Source organism: Myotis daubentonii, chromosome 11 (assembly GCF_963259705.1).
Source record: "Myotis daubentonii chromosome 11, mMyoDau2.1, whole genome shotgun sequence".
NCBI classification, from domain to species: domain Eukaryota; kingdom Metazoa; phylum Chordata; class Mammalia; order Chiroptera; family Vespertilionidae; genus Myotis; species Myotis daubentonii.
Window position 1 is genome coordinate 65,915,874 of NC_081850.1, and position 4,653 is coordinate 65,920,526.

Consider the following 4,653-nt stretch of genomic DNA (forward strand, 5'->3'; position numbering starts at 1 on the left):
CCAGGGGTTCCCAAAGGCGTAGATGGAGTCGGCGAAGAAGGAATGACACGGAGACAGCGTTCAGTTGATCAGCAGCCTAGCCAGGATCTCCAGCCAAGTTCTGGTCTCGATCTCCAGAGAGGTTCTGCTTAGGATCTCCAGCCAGGTTCTGTGTCCATTTTCTCTTGCTAGGTTCTCCAGGTTCTCCAGCCAGGTTCTGTAGCCATGTTCCCTCGCTAGGTTCTCCAGCCAGGTTCTGTCCAGGTTCTTCAGCCAGCTTCAGTCACCAGGTTCTAGTCAGGTTCTCTTGCCAATTTCTTTAGTCTAGGATCTTTTGCCATGTTCTCTCTCTAGGTTCTGTCTCTAGGTTCTGAGGCGAGTTTCTGTCCAGGATCTTTTGCCATGTTCTCTCCAGCGAAGTTCTTCTGTCTCTAGAGAACGTTCTGTGTAGGTTCTGTGCCTAGGTTCTGTCTCTCTTGGTTCTGTCTTCTAAGTCCTGTCTCCTAAGTTCTGTGTCTTGCTGTCTAGTTACATCTGTATTTATACCAGTTGATTCAATCCTATCAATCTCTATTACAAAGGTTAGGGCGTTTCTTATCTCCATTCCAGGGAGTAAAGATTATGTAGCTTAAGCATGATTGTTCGTAGTTAAAATGATTAATTATCTGCCTGGCACTTAGTTAAGAGGTTTTATTCCCTCCCTAACTTCAGGGGAAAATCCCTACCTGGGGATTCAACCTTTCTCGGAGAGGTGACCTTGGTTAAAACACAGTGCCAAGAAGGTGAGCAAACATATTAAGAACAGTATGCCATATATGCCAGGTCCCTTGAAACAGCAAGGATGGACCGGCTCCCGGCACACATGAAAGCTGAATCTTGACTATACTATCCTGTACTGTACTATAGTATACTATACTATACTAGTATCTATATCTCCATCTATATCTCCATCTTATCTATATCTGTATATGTATCTATACCTATCTACACTAATAAAAGAGAAACATGGTAATTGGCATACGACCACTACCCTTCCCATTGGCTAATCAGCGAGATCTGCAAATTAACTGTCAGCCAAGATGGCGGCCGGCAGCTAGGCAGCTTGAAACTAACATGAGGCTTGCTTGCCTCAGTGACGGAGGAAACCAACATTCCCCGCCTGCAGCTGCAGGCCTCTGAGCCTGCAGTTTCAAACATTGTAACAAATACCGCCGGACTTCAGCCAGCAGGATTGCAACATTGTAAGCAAAGGCCAGAAACCTACTTTCAGCAGCGGAGGCCTAAGAGCTGGAGCCAAGCCTCAAGCTAAAGCTGGCCCAGAATAAAAAAAAAAAAAAGGAAAAAAGGAGCGGTTGGGAGCTTCAGTCACCCCCAGCCTGAAAACAGCCCTCAGCCCCTCACCCAGACTGGCCAGGTACCCCCGTGGGGACCCCCACCCTGAAGGGTGTGTGACCAGCTGCAAACAGCCATCATCCCCTCACCCAGGCTGACCAGGCACCCCAGTGGGGACCCCCACCCTGATCCAGGACACCCTTCAGGGCAAACCAGCCAGCCCCCACCTGTGCACCAGGCCTCTATTCTATATAGTAAAAGGGTAATATGCCTCCCAGCACCGGGATCAGTAGAGCTGCGAGGCCTCCCGACACTGGGATCAGTGTGACAGGGGGCAGCACCCAAACCCCCTGATCGGCCCTGCAGCTCTGTGTGTGACAGGGTGCGGCACCCCAACACCCCCCCCCCATGGGCCCTGCTCTTTGTGTGACGGGGTAGAGCCATAACCTCCCCATCGGCCATGCCCTGAGTGTGACAGTGGTGACGCCCCAACCCCCTGATTGGCCCTGCTCTGTGGGTGATAGAGGGCAGCGCCCCAACCTGCTGATCCGCCCTGCTCTGTGTGTGACAGGGGACGGTGCCCCAACTCCCCTATCGGCCCTACTCTGTGAGTGACAGGGGGGAGCTCCCCAACCCCCTGATAGGCCCTGCTCTGTGCATGACAGGGTACGGAGCCCCAACCCCCCTGATGAGCCCTGCTGTGTGCGTGACAGGGGGCAGCGCCCCAACCCCCTGATTGGCACTGCTCTGTGCGTGACGGGGTGGTGCTGCAACCTCCCCATCGACCCTGCCTTGAGTGTGACAGGGGGCGGTGCCCCAACCCCCCAATCGGCCCTAACCTGAGCGTGACTGAGGGTGGCATCGCAACCTCCCAATCCAACCTGCTCTGTGCATGACAGGGGAAGGCGCCCCAACTCCCAATCGGCCCTGCTCTGAGCCCGACCAGGGGCTGCACCTAGGGATTGGGCCTGCCCTCTGCCACCCGGGAGCAGGCCTAAGCCAGCAGGTCGTTATCTCCCGAGGGGTCCCAGACTGCGAGAGGGCACAGGCCGGGCTGAGGGACCCCCCCTTCCCCCCGAGTGCACAAATTTTTGTGCACCGGGCCTCTAGTCTATATATATAAAAGGCTAATATGCAAAGTGTCCCCTCGGGAGTTCAACCAGGTGACCATGAGTTTGATTGCTTGCTATGATGTGCACTGACCATGAAGGGCCAGCGTGGAATGAAGGTAGGCCCCAGACGGCAGCCAGAAGGCCTTGATCTGCCCTGATTACTAGCCAGGCCTAGGGACCTTACCCATGCACGAATTTCATGACCGGGCCTCTAGAATCCCTATAAAGTATTTATATTAATATCAGAACTAGATTAGGTGTTAAGCTAGGGACCCATTACAACATACTCTTCCTAATTATAAAACTAGTGGTGTGCTCTTAAATGCATTCCTAAAAAGTCTCTTTTTCTAGCAGCCTTTCTTTGTAGCACATACCAATTTTTATAGTGTAACTAGAGGCCTGGTGCACAAAAATTTGCTAATTAAGTGAGTGTTCTATAACATAAAAATGTTAAAAATGGGTGGGAGCAAAAACCAAGCCTGGCTCAGAGTAACAGAAGCACGGCGGCTGCCAACGGTTTCTCTGGCCTGTGTCTCTCCCTCCAGTCTACAGCATGAGGAATATCTTTGTGAACCTCTTCAAGGGCCTTTTTGGCAAAAAAGAAATGGGCCTTCTCATGGTGGGCTGGACGCTGTGGGGAAGACCACCATCCTGTACAAACTGAAGCTGGGTGAGATCATGACCACCATCCTTATCATTGGATTCAACGTGGAGACTGTGGAGTATAAGAACACCAGCTTCACTGTGTGGGATGTGGGTGACCAGGACAAGATCCGGCCTCTGTGTCATCACTACCTCTGTGGTTGACAGCAATGACCAAGGGCGTGTGTACGAGGCTTGAGAGAAGCTTATGTGGATGCTAGCAGAGGATGAGCTCAGGGATGCTGTGCTGCTCAACAAGCAGGACCTCCCCAATGTCATGAATGCCGCTGAGATCACGGACAAGCTGGGCCTCCACTCTGCTCCACAGGAACCAGCCCATTGAGGATACCTGTGCCACCAGTGGGGACGGGCTCTATGAGGGACTGGAATGGCTGTCCAATCAGCTCCGAAACCAGAAGTGAGCCGAACTCCTCTCTTCCCCCTCACTCCCTCCTTCACCCTGCTTTCCTCTCATGTGGCAGATGTGCCCCTGTGGTGTGAGTGCCAGAAGCTGTCTCCATGGTTGGTCCCAGTGTGCTTCATCATGCTGTACATGTGCAGACACAGCCTGAAACTGGGTTTGTATTTAATGTAAATAGTTCTTGTTTCCAATGAGGCAGTTTCTGTACTCCTAAGCAATATTACTCAGTTTTTCTTATTGTAAAAAATAAAAATAACAGAATCAACCCACTGTTTAGTACTGAGAAGGGATTTTAGGCACCTGGGGCGGGGCCTCTAGGAGTTGCTGTGAGATCAGCAATGCTCCTCCTCTGGACTTTAAATCTGTGTGGAGATCCATTTTGGTGGTTGGTTTTTAATACAATCTCAGTGCATTTTTTATAGTATAAATACAAGGTAAGGAGTCACTTGAACACAGAGAAGGGAGAAATGTGCTTAGTGTGGGTTCTGCAGTAATGGTTTGAGTCCAGTCTGCCTGTGGTCTGTCTGTCATCTGGAGCGTGCAGTGGGCAGAACCAGCCAAAATACATTCTGCATGGACACTTACAGTCCCTGATTGACTTTGTCTTGCTCAGCACAATCAGCTTTAAGCCAGGATATAAAAATAAGTTCAAAAAAAAAGAAAGAAAGATCACCAGGAGCAGATCATGATGCTAAATAAGTGATTCTTCTATAGTATAAAATTTTTAAAACTGCATAAGCAAAAAATCAGACATCTCATAACAGATGGAGACAAACCACATTTATGATTGTGTAACAGGTATGCATGGTATTTTGCATATCCTATATAATAAAGAGGTAATATACAAATTGGCCATCACTCCAATACACAATATGACCACCCCCATGTGTCAAAGATGGCCACCCCCATGTGGACACAAGATGGCCACCAAAAGATGGCTGGTGGGGGAGGGCAGTTGGGGGGGACCAAGCTGGCAGGGGAGGGCAGTTAGGGGTGACTGGGCTGGTACAGGAGGGCAGTTGGAGGCGACCAGGCCTTTAAGGGAGGGCAGTTAGGGGTGACCAGGCCAACAGGGGAGGACAGTTAGGGGCAATTGGGCTGGCAGGAGAGGGAAGTTAGGGGCAACCAGGCTGGCAAGGGAGGGAAGTTAGGGGTGACCGGCCAGCA

At 50.8% G+C, this 4,653-nt stretch overlaps 1 pseudogene; it reads left to right on the forward strand.

Annotated features, from left to right (window-relative positions):
* The first annotated feature begins 2,898 nt into the window (after window positions 1–2,898).
* LOC132212295 (ADP-ribosylation factor 1-like) lies at window positions 2,899–4,090 on the forward strand (annotated as a pseudogene).
* Window positions 4,091–4,653: the final 563 nt, after the last annotated feature.